Raw genomic sequence first — 12,536 nt, 5'->3', positions numbered from 1 at the left:
CTCAAACACAGATCATTCTATTTCTAACCACTCCCTAGCCCTTATTGTCCACATCCCCCCCTTCCCACTCCCAGCCCAGAATCCTCTTTTTCCATCCCTGGAAGAAACGTTCCGCATCTTGGAAGTGCTTTTCAAATACCCAATTCTAATCTTTGGCTCACCATTCAGCAGGATATTTCTACATTTGTCATTCTGCTCAGTCACTTCCCCAGCTCAAATCTTCTCTGACATTTCCTGGTGTGCTTTCACCTGCACTCCCACAATTCAAAGGGGCACAGAACTGGGCCAATCACTACCCAGCATTCTGCTTGTGTATGCCTGCATTATTCTGGAGTGCTCCTTTTATCAATGACCATATCCTGACCCCGACTCCCCTACCCTTTCCACCCTCACCCTCACCCTCACCTGATGTCTTTGTCACTGAGATAGAGACCATTTAGACCTTAGTTAAGCCTCATTTAGTGCACAATTCCGGTCGCCACACTACCAGAAGGATATGGATGCTTTGAAGAGGGGACAGAAGAGGATGTTGCCTGGTCTGGAGGGTATTAGCTATGAGGGAAGGTTGGATAAACTCGGTTTGTTCTCACTGGAACAATGGAGGTTGAGGGGTGACCTGATAGAGGTTTACAAGATTATTAGTGGCATGGGCAGAGTGGATGATCAGATGCTTTTTCCTCGGGTAGAAAAGTCAAGTACTAGGGGACATAGGTTTAAGTGCGTGGGGAAAAGTTTAGGGGAGATGCGCAAGGCAAGCTTTTTTACACAGAGAGTGGTGAATGTCTGGAACGCGCTGCCTGGGAAGGTGGTGGGAGCAGGTACGATTGTACCAGGGGGTACATTACGCTGTTGCCTCTGTTGTGTTAAATTTGACTGAAGTGCGTCTACCAGCATGGTGCCCTCGCGAGACAGAGCTATTATACCAGGCGTTGTTAAAAGATATGTTCCAGAAGTACCACAACTTGTACTTTGGAGACGTGGATGTGGAGGAAATGTATCGTGGGGAAGGGGAATTTAATGTGGATTCCAGCCGACAGCGGAGAGGGCTGGTTAACGATGGGTTTACTGCTTTCAATACGGGGTCATCTATTGTTAATAGTATGGATACTGTGGAGCTGGCCTTGCAAATAAATCAGCTAAAAGGACAGCTAAGGAAAGTACTGGGTGATGAGAATGCAATAGTGGGGTCTAGGTTGCACGAAGAGGTGGCAATGACTCTCCACCTAAAAGAGATAATTGCGCAATTGGAGAACCATGCCAAAACGATTAATGCGCTGATTCGGGAAGATCGGAATGCGTCCGATCAGGCTGCTCAAAATGAAGTGTGTGGGCTGTATGGGGCTTGGTTGCTGGGGGAGGGGAGGAGCAATCTGGAGGACCTGAGACTAGGCCAGATCCCCTCATGGATAAGTAACCAGCACCTAGCAGCGCTGCACCCGTTTAATAACATTTTGAGTCCTTGTCAGCTTCGTGTAGCATCAGAAGCCTATCCGGTACCGGTAGATTGTGGGAAGTCCAACCATACAATCTTGGGCGTGGTCGTGAGGATCCCAGTCCTGGGAAGTTCGGCACGACCAGCGCCCCTGTACCGAGTGGAGAATGTGGGGGTCATTCGTGCATGTCCGCTATGGGGAGATCCCGCCGTATGTCATAGTGCGGGAGCAAGCTGTGGCAGGTATTGACCTCTCGGGTTGTCGGAGCCGGGGAACACAGGTGATCCTGTGTCCCCAGCACATGGTCGCTGAGGCCCGGCCTCAGTGCGGGTTCAGGACTGTTGGGGCAGAACCTATAAATTGCACCATGGAGGCGATGGCAGCAAGCCATGTCCAGCCACAGGTGGCATATATAGGGAGTGGGACATATTGTGTAACCACTGGAGCCCAGCGGTATCGACACGGACCACAGCAGTGCTGTCCGATACTGCACCGCAGCTTCTGGTTTAAACCTAAGGCAGAGGTCCATGTGGCACAGCAGCGGATATTACCCATTCCAGAACCCTCCTCAGTTCACCTCTCGGTACGAGAAAACGTTACTGATTTACACCAGTATGTGGCCCGGTTCGGGTACAATATTCCCCCAGTTAAGGAAGATTTAAAAGTATTGTTAGCAGCAGTAGAACTGTCCCAAAAACACTTTTTCTCCCTGGAGCAAAAGACCCAGGATACTGATAGGGAAATAGAAGATATTAGATCCCCCGATGTTCTCAAAGAATTCCACCAAATTAGTCAAACATGACCTTTCCTTCATGAACCCTGCTGCGTCTTCCCAATGGGACAATTTATATCCAGATGTCTCGCTATTTCTTCCTTGATGATAGATTCAAGCATTTTGCCTACTACAAAAGTTAAGCTAACCGGCCTATAGTTACCCGCCTTTTGTCTACCTCCTTTTTTAAACAGTGGCGTCAAATTTGCTGTTTTCCAATCTGCCGGAACCACCCCAGAGTCCAGCGAATTTTGGTAAATTACCACTAGTGCATTTGCTATTTCTCCCGCCATCTCTTTTAGTACCCTGGGATACATTCCATCAAGAGTGATGAGGGAGTGATGAGGGAGTGCTGCTCGGGCTGCAGTAGAGTGTGACAGTTGGTGTCTCAGTGAGGGAGTACTGCTCGGGCTGCAGTGGAGAGTGACAGTTGGGGAAGTGTGGGGAAGTTTTTATTTTTTATTTTTTATTTTTTTCTTGCTGGTAATGGCTTCAGGGATGGCAGTTCAGGCAGTATGCTGCATCTCCTGTGGGATGTATGTGGTGAGGAAATCCAGTAGTGTTTCAGGAGATTTTAGTTGTAAGAAGTGCATTAGATTGCAGCTTCTGGAGGAGCGTGTAAAGGAGCTGGAGGGGGAGGTAGAGGAACTCCGCATAATTCGGGAGGCGGAGGTGGAAGTTGATAGGAGTTATAGAGAAATAGTAACTCCTAGAAATGAGGCTTGGGTCAATGCCAGGAGGAGGGGTAAGAAGCAATCGGGAAGACAATCCCCTGGGGCGGTTCCCCTCCATAATAGGTTTTCGGTGCTGGAGGCTACAGTTGAGGAGGAATCAACTGAGCATAGAGAGCAGATCTCTGGGGGTGAGCCGAGTGAGAAAGCTCAGGTGGTTAGGGGCTGTAAAAGACTGGGCCTTGTGATTGGGGACTCCACAATTAAGGGGACAGATAGGAGGGTCGGAACTAAAGGTAGGGACTCAGGGTTGGTGTGTTGCCTACCAGGGGCTGGGGTCCGGGATGTGTCTGACAGGGTATTCAGGATTCTTAGGGGGGAGGGAGATAAACCACAAGTTATTGTACATGTGGGGACACACGACATAGGGAGGATAGGGGAAGGGGATATTAGGCAGGGATTTATGGAGTTGGGGTGGAAACTAAAGGCCAAGACTGACAGAGTGGTTATCTCTGGACTCTTGCCTGTACCACGGGATAGTTTAGAGAGGAATAGGGAGAGGGAAGGTTTGAATTCATGGCTGAGGGGATGGTGCAGGAGGGAGGGGTTCAGGTACTTAAGCAATTGGGGCTCGTACTGGGGAAGGTGTGACCTCTATGAGAAGGATGGTCTACACCTTAATCAGAAGGGGACCAATATCCTGGGGGGTAAATTTGCTAAGGCCATGCAAAGAGGTTTAAACTGATTCGGGGGGGGGGAGGGATCCTGAGTAGTGGGGCTGAAAGTGAGGGATGCATGGATGGGGACTGCAATGCACGGCATTGCAGAGGTGGGGTGGAGCAGGGTTTGAAATGTGTATACTTCAATGCCAGGAGTATTCGCAATAAAGTGGGTGAACTTGCAGCGTGGATCAGTACCTGGGACTTCGATGTTGTGGCTATTTCAGAGACATGGATAGAGCAGGGGCAGGAATGGATGCTGCAGGTCCCGGGGTTCAAATGTTTTAGTCGAAGTAGGGAAGGAGGTAGAAGAGGAGGAGGGGTAGCATTATTGGTCAGAGATTGTATCACAGTGTCAGAGAGGAGGTTTGATGAGGACTTATCTGTTGAGGTAGTATGGGCGGAGATTAGAAATAGGAGAGGAGAGGTCACCCTGTTGGGAGTCTTTTATAGACCTCCTAAAAGTTCTAGAGAGGTTGAGGAAAGGATTGCGGAGTCAATCCTGCTTAGGAGTGAAAGTAATAGGGCAATTGTTATGGGGGATTTTAACTTGACTAATATTGACTGGAATTGTTATAGCTCTAGCTCGTTAGAGGGGTCAGTTTTTGTTCAAAGCGTGCAGGAAGGTTTTTTGACTCAGTATGTAGACAGGCCAACTAGAGGTGAGGCTATATTGGATCTGGTGCTGGGAAATGAGCCAGACCAGGTGCTAGACTTGGAAGTTGGTGTGCATTTTGGTGATAGTGACCACAATTCGGTTACGTTCACCTTAGTGATGGAAAGGGATAGGCATGAACCTCGGGCCAGTGGTTTTAGCTGGGGGAAGGGTAATTATGAGGCTATTAGGAGAGAATTAGGAAACATAGGTTGGACTAGGAGATTACAGGGACTGGGAACGTCCGACATGTGGAGTTTTTTCAAGGAGCAGCTACTGCGAGTCTGTGATAGGTATGTCCCTGTCAGGCAAGGAGGAATTGGTAGGGCTAGGGAACCGTGGTGCACCAAAAAAGTTTCTTTGTTGGTTAAAAAGAAAAAGGAGGCTTATGTTCGGATGAGACGTGAGCACTCGGGTAGTGCACTAGAAAGCTTTAGATTGGCTAAGAGGGAGTTGAAGAGCGAGCTTAGAAGGGCTAAAAGGGGACATGAGAAGACTTTGGCGGATAGGGTTAAAGAGAATCCTAAGGCGTTCTATAGGTATGTCAAGAACAGAAGGTTGGTTAGGGCAAGTTTAGGGCCAGTTATAGATGGCAGAGGGAAGTTATGTGTGGAACCGGAGGAGATTGGTGAAGCATTGAACCAATATTTCTCTTCGGTGTTCACGCAAGGGGACATGAATATAGCTGAGGAGGACACTGGGTTGCAAGGGAGTAGAATAGACAGTATTACAGTTGATAAGGAGGATGTGCAGGATATTCTGGAGGGTCTGAAAATAGATAAATCCCCTGGTCCGGATGGGATTTATCCAAGGATTCTCTGGGAGGCAAGAGAAGTGATTGCAGAGCCTCTGGCTCTGATCTTCAGGTCGTCGTTGGCCTCTGGTATAGTACCAGAAGATTGGAGGTTAGCGAATGTTGTCCCATTGTTTAAGAAGGGGAACAGAGACTTCCCCGGGAATTATAGACCGGTGAGTCTCACTTCTGTTGTCGGCAAGATGTTGGAAAAAATTATAAGGGATAGGATTTATAGTTATTTGGAGAGTAATGAATTGATAGGTGATAGTCAGCATGGTTTTGTGGCAGGTAGGTCGTGCCTTACTAACCTTATTGAGTTTTTTGAGAAAGTGACCAAGGAGGTGGATGGGGGCAAGGCAGTGGACGTGGTATATATGGATTTTAGTAAGGCGTTTGATAAGGTTCACCATGGTAGGCTTCTGCAGAAAATGCAGATGTATGGGATTGGGGGTGATCTAGGAAATTGGATCAGGAATTGGCTAGCGGATAGGAAACAGAGGGTGGTGGTTGATAGTAAATATTCATCATGGAGTGCGGTTACAAGTGGTGTACCTCAGGGATCTGTTTTGGGGCCACTGCTGTTTGTAATATTTATTAATGATCTGGATGAGGGTATAGTTGGGTGGATTAGCAAATTTGCTGATGACACCAAAGTCGGTGGTGTGGTAGACAGTGAGGAAGGGTGTCGTAGTTTGCAGGAAGACTTAGACAGGTTGCAAAATTGGGCCGAGAGGTGGCGGATGGAGTTTAATGCGGAGAAGTGTGAGGTAATTCACTTTGGTAGGAATAACAGATGTGTTGAGTATAGGGCTAACGGGAGGACTTTGAATAGTGTGGAGGAGCAGAGGGATCTAGGTGTATGTGTGCATAGATCCCTGAAAGTTGGGAATCAAGTAGATAAGGTTGTTAAGAAGGCATATGGTGTCTTGGCGTTTATTGGTAGGGGGATTGAATTTAGGAGTCGTAGCGTTATGTTGCAACTGTACACAACTCTGGTGCGGCCGCACTTGGAGTACTGTGTGCAGTTCTGGTCCCCACATTACAGGAAGGATGTGGAGGCTTTGGAGAGGGTGCAGAGGAGGTTTACCAGGATGTTGCCTGGTATGGAGGGGAGATCCTATGAGGAGAGGCTGAGGGATTTGGGATTGTTTTCGCTGGAAAGGCGGCGGCTAAGAGGGGATCTTATTGAAACATATAAGATGATTAGAGGTTTAGATAGGGTGGATAGTGATAGCCTTTTTCCTCTGATGGAGAAATCCAGCACGAGGGGGCATGGCTTTAAATTGAGGGGGGGTAGTTATAGAACCGATGTCAGGGGTAGGTTCTTTACCCAGAGGGTGGTGAGGGATTGGAATGCCCTGCCAGCATCAGTAGTAAATGCGCCTAGTTTGGGGGCGTTTAAGAGATCCGTAGATAGGTTCATGGACGAAAAGAAATTGGTTTAGGTTGGAGGGTCACAGTTTTTTTTTTTTTAAACTGGTCGGTGCAACATCGTGGGCCGAAGGGCCTGTTCTGCGCTGTAATGTTCTATGTTCTATGTTCTAAGACCAGGAGACTTGTCTGCCTTTAGCCCCATTAACTTGCCCAACACTACCTCTTTCGTGATGATGATAGTTTTTAGGTCCTCACCTGCCATAGTCTTCCTGTCATCAATTTTTGACATGTTATTTGTGTCTTCCACTGTGAAGACCATCACAAAATACCTGTTCAATGCCTCAGCCATTTTCTCATTTCCAGTTATTACATCCCCCTTCTCATCCTGTAAAGGACCAATGTTTACTTTAGCCTCTCTTTTTCGTTTTATATATTTGTAGAAACTTTTGCTATCTGTTTTTATATTTTGAGCTAGTTTACTCTTATAATCCATCTTACTTTTCTTTATAGCTTTTTTCGTGGTTTTCTGTTGACCTTAAAAGATTCCCCAATCCTCTAGTTTCCCACTAAGCTTTGCCACTTTGTTTGCCTTTTCTTTCAATTTGATACCCTCCCTTATTTCCTTAGATATCCATGGCTGATTATCTCTTTTTCTACAGTCCTTCCTTATCAATGGTATATACTTTTGCTGAGCAGTGAAAGATCGCTTTGAAAGTCCTCCACTGTTCCTCAATTGTCCCACCATAAAGTTTTTGCTCCCAGTCTACCTTAGCCAATGTCTCCCTCATCCCTTTGTAGTCTCCTTTGTTTAAGCACAAGACGCTCCATCTGTATTTTAAATTCAACCATACTGTGATTGCTTCTTCCGAGGATCCCTAACTGTAAGATCATTAATTTTTCCTATCTCATTACACAGGACCAGATCTAGGATAGCTTGCTCCCTCGTAGATTCCATTACATACTGTTCAAGGAAGCTATCACGGATACATTCTATAAACTCCTCCTCAAGGCTGCCTTGACCAACCTGGTTTGACCAATTTGAGTTAGAATAGATCCTGTTCACTGATTTACCAATAAACTACTCTTGAAATAATCATTAATTTACTGTTAGAACATCACCTCTCCACACTGTCCCCCCGCCCCCCTTACTGAGAGAACACACACATTGCCCCCCTCCCCTCACTGAGAAAACACCACCTCTCCATACTGACCCTCCCCTCACTGAGAAAACACCACCTCTCCATACTGACCCTCCCTCACTGAGAGAACACCACCTCACCACCCACCCCCCTCCCCAAACACCTGGTTTCCTGCAGCATGGGGGTTGAGGGGTTTATGCTACACAGATATGATGTGAAAAAACTCTTTCCACACCCCATGTGGTGCGAGTGTGGAATCACTGCCTGCAAGTGTGGTGCAGGCAGGTTCAACTGAGGCATTCAAGAGGGCAATGGGTGATTATTCAAATAGAAACAATGTGCAGGGGTCGGGGGAAAAGGCAGGGGAATGGACTAAGTCACGATGCTCGTTTGGAGAGTTGGTGCAGACACGATGGGCTGAATGGCCTCCTGCTCCATAACAATTCTGTGATTGATTCAGTCACTCAGGCATGTCGGGCAGAATGTGGACTTTGTGGTGAGCAATACCAACCATTGAAAACAGGAACCATTTGATCAGCTATCAGATGTTGCCTGGAGATATGTATCAGACAGTGATGGTGAACACCAGGTCCCTCACTCTGACCCCACTCCACACCAGCTGAATCTGCCCAATATCCCCAACATTTTCTACCTTTCGTTTCACATCCTGAAGTTTGCTGTCTGCGCTTAGAAAGGGCCTTTCCTTAAAGCAACCTGACACATACCTGCCCACCAAAACTAATGGATTTCCTGGTGAATGCTTGATGTTGACTAAGTTGAAGTTTATAAATGGCTCCTACTAAGAGTTGCTAGGTGCACATGTTGTGAAGTGTTGGGCAGTGAGCAATGTTTCCAAAACTTTACCACAGTAAAGCTACTGGGACCAAACATCAGCCACACTGAAAGCAGCACCATGGAAAGAGTGTGGAGTGTTAGCACAGGCTGAGGGAGGGAGGGAGGGAGTGTGTGTGAGGGAGGGAGTGTGTGTGAGGGAGGAGTGTGGGTGTGAGGGAGTGTGTGAGGGAGGAGTGTGGGTGTGAGGGAGTGTGTGAGTGAGTGAGGGAGTGAGTGAGGGAGTGCTGTCAAAGCCCCGGAGTGTGCTCACAGACAGAAGAGCCCCGCTTCCCGCCCGCTGCCCTTACCTGGAGGCTGCCCGTCCCTGAGAGCCGGAGCGGAGCCCGATGGTGTCCCGGGCTGGAGCGGGTCTGGGAGCCGGGTCTGTCCCGGGGCTGGGAGCGGGTCTGTCCCGGGCGGGATGGTTCCCCGGGCTGCAGCAGCTTCTCTCTCTCGGTGAGAATGAGGAAGTGAGACAGAGGATGTGGGTGGAGACACATTGCAGCCCAGCACTGCCCCCAGAGCCACAGCACCGGTCCCTCAGCCCCAGCTTCCCTGTCTCTTCCACCACTCGATCTGCAACAGATGAGCTTTTGCCTTCTCCTTTGATGCTACCTCCAAGGTCATTCACAACCACAGAAGCTCCTCTTTCTGCCAGCAACAAGGCATATGTTCTTCCCAAACCTCCTCCGGCCCCGGTAACCAGGGCCACCTCCCCGTCGAAGCGAAGAGCAACTCCCGAGGCCGACATGTCCCTCAACTCTCAGCCTCAACCCTTCACTCCTCAGACTTAACCCCTCACTTCTTCAGTCTCACCTGCCTCAACTCGTCAGACTCACCCCTCTCCCTGAACCTCACTCCCTCAATCCTTCAACCTCACCTCCCTCAGCCTTATATCCGTCAGCCTCACCTCACTCATTTCCTCAGCCTCACCTGTCTTAGCCTCCCTGCCTCACCTTATTCACTCCCTCAGCCTCCTTGCCTCATCCTCCTCACTCCCTTAGCCTCACTTCCTCAGCCTCCCATCCTCAACTCGTTCAACTTCCTCACTCCATCAGCCACTGGACACGTTCTGAGTTACCTCCTCCCCCCCACCAATTCACCTCCCTCCCTCCACAGGCTCATCTCCCTCTCACTCAGAATCATAGAATCCCTACAGTGCAGTAACAGGCCACTCAGCCAACCAAACCTGCACCGACATCAGATAGGACCCAGGTCCTATCCCCGTGTCTCTATGTATTTACCCTGCTAATCTCCTTGACACTAAGGGGCAATTTAGCATGGTCAATCCACCTAACCTGCACATCTTTGGACTGTGGGAGGAAATGGAGGAAACCCATGCAGACAGGAGGAGAACGTGCAAACTCCACACAGTCACCCAAGTCTGGAATTGAACCCGGGCCTCTGGCACTGTGAGTCAGACTCAATTCCTGTTCCCTCCGTCGCTGATAGTGACTGCAATCCTCCTCTCATTCCAAATGACCTCTGTCACCTTCCGCCTCTCAGTGATCATCCTGAAATGGCACCATGAGCACATTTTCATGTTGTTTGTGTCTTAGGTTGCACTCCCTTTTTGTTTTCCCAAAGAATCTTTTATTAATGTTTTGTTTGCACTTCAGTCCCACGCTCCTGATCTACGGACACCTAGTGCGGAGAGGGGAGGGTTGGGATGGCGACCTCCTCGTGAACCTGGGCCTGGCGAAACGCGCCATTTACAGGTCCAGGCAGCGGGCGATCGAGGGGGCCGTCCATCCTGACTGCTCCTCTACCGCGGCTATGTTTGCGGCCAGGTGTCCCTGGAGAGGGAGCATGCGGTGTCTACGGGCGCGGTTGACGCCTTCCGTGCCCGTTGGGCACCGCAGGGATTGGGGTGCGTTATCGACCCTAATAATCACATTATTATTTGATGTTTTTAAGTTTCCTTTGTACTTTGAATTTCGTTCGGGCTGTTCCCCCTCCTTTTGGGGAGCTGCCCCTTTTACTTTGTCCTGATTTAATTTAGTTTGTTTATTTGATTTGACCTTAAAAGAGGCCAAATTCTCACCTTCACCATTCTCGGTGTAACCCGCGGACACCCGGTGTAACCCGGGGTGTAACCCACGGACACCCGGTGCAACCCGCGGACACCCGCTGTAACCTGCAGAGACCCGGTGTAACCCATGAAGACCCAGTGTAACCTGCGGACACCTGGTGTAACCCATGGAGATATAGTGTCCTCAGAGACACTGCCAGGTCTGTCATGGGATTTCCAGTTCCCTCAGCTGAATTGGGTGGCACTGTGGCACAGTGATTAGCACTGCTACCTCACAGTGCCAGGGACAGGGGTTCAATTCCAGCCTTGGCTAACTGTGTGGAGTTTGCACATTCTCCCTGTGTCTGCGTGGGTTTCTTCCGGGTGCTCTACTTTCCTCTCAGTCTAAAGATGTGCGGGTTAGGTGGATTGGCCATGGTAAATTGCCTCTTAGCATCCCAAGTTGTGTAGGTTAGGGGGATTTGTAGGATAAATACGTGGGGTTATGGGTATAGGGGCTGGGTAAGATCAATTGAAGAGAGTCGGTGCTGGCGAGAAGGGCGAAATGGCCTGCTGCCGAACTGTGGGGATTCTGTGATTCTATAAATTCCCAGCTCCCTCAATGGGATTTCAAGGTCCTGCAGTAGGATTTCCAGATCCTTCAGTGGCATTCCCAATTTCCTGAGCGGGATTCCCAGCTCCCGCAGCAGGATTCCCGGCTCCCTCATCAAAATCCCCATTTTTCCTGGTGAGATTACCAGCTCCCTTGGTGGGATTCCCAGTTTCCCTGTTGGGATTCCCAGCTCCCTCAGAGTTGGAGTGGCGAGGCTGTCAACCCAGTTATGAATGTTGATGACAATCTCTCATCAATCTCTGCTCCAGCAGAGCAATGTCGCCCTTCTCCTCACACGCAATGCATCTAAAAGGATAGAAAAGGATGAGCGGTGTCCCAAGGGTAAGGTGCCGGATTGGGGGAAGACTAACTTTAGTGGGATTAGGCAGAAATTGGCAACTGTTGATTGGGAGAGGCTGTTTGAGGGTAAATCCACATCTGGCATGTGGGAGTCATAGAAATCATAGAAACCCTACAGTGCAGAAGGAGGCCATTTGGCCCATCGAGACCGCACTGACCACAATCCCACCCAGGCCCTACCCCCACATATTTACCCGCTAATCCCTCTAACCTACGCATCTCAGGACTCTAAGGGGCAATTTTTAACCTGGCCAATCAACCTAACCCGCACATCTTTGGACTGTGGGAGGAAACCGGAGCACCCGGAGGAAACCCACGCAGACACGAGGAGAATGTGCAAACTCCACACAGACAGTGACCCGAGCCGGGAATCGAACCCGGGACCCTGGAGCTGTGAAGCAGCAGTTCTAACCACTGTGCTACCGTGCCGCCTTTTAAGTCTTTTAAGGAACAGTTGTTAGGGCTGCAGGATAGGCATGTGCCTGTAAAAAAGGATAGGAAGGGTAGGATTCGAGAACTGTGGATAACCAGGGAAATTGAGGGATTGGTCAAAAAGAAAAGAGAGGCGTACATTAGGTCCAGGCAGCTAAAAACGCAGGGAGCTCTGGAGGAATACAAATAAAGTAGGAAAGAACTCAAACGAGGAATTAGAAGGGCAAAAAGGGGTCACGAAATGTCCTTGGCAGACAGTATTAAGGAGAATCCCAAGGCATTTTATTCATACATTAGGAACAAATCGGACAGGGAAAAAATCGGACCTCTCAGGGACAAAAGTGGGGAATTGTGCTTAGAGCCCAAAGAATTAGGGGAGATCCTAAATGAATACTTTGCGTCGGTATTCACAAAGGAGAGGGATGTGTTGACTGGGAGTGTCTCGGAGGGGAGGGTTGACCCGTTGGAGAAAATCTCCATTACAAGGGAGGAAGTGTTAGGTTTTTTAGGGAATATAAAGACTGACAAATCCCCAGGGCCTGATGGAATCTATCCAAGGCTGCTCAGGGAGACGAGAGATGAAATCGTTGGGCCTCTGACGCAGATCTTTGTCTCGTCACTGGACACACGTGAGGTCCCAGAGGATTGGAGGATAGCTAATGTGGTCCCGTTATTTAAGAAGGGTAGGAAGGATAACCCGGGAAATTATAGGCCGGTGAGCTTGACG

At 49.1% G+C, this 12,536-nt stretch overlaps 1 protein-coding gene across 1 annotated transcript in view; it reads right to left on the bottom strand.

Moving 5' to 3' along the window:
* lrrk1 (leucine-rich repeat kinase 1) overlaps positions 1-8,857 on the bottom strand; it is a 207,451-nt gene extending 198,594 nt beyond the window's left edge. Inside the window, exon 1 of the mRNA XM_078241595.1 lies at positions 8,702-8,857. The gene's annotated coding sequence lies outside the window, so the exon portion shown is untranslated. The remainder of the gene's footprint in view (positions 1-8,701) is intronic.
* Between the last annotated feature and the right edge of the window lie 3,679 nt (positions 8,858-12,536).

Source organism: Mustelus asterias, chromosome 24 (assembly GCF_964213995.1).
Source record: "Mustelus asterias chromosome 24, sMusAst1.hap1.1, whole genome shotgun sequence".
Lineage (NCBI taxonomy): Eukaryota > Metazoa > Chordata > Chondrichthyes > Carcharhiniformes > Triakidae > Mustelus > Mustelus asterias.
The sequence above is the reverse complement of the archived record's forward strand: the minus strand, read 5'-3'. Positions and strand labels throughout refer to the sequence as shown.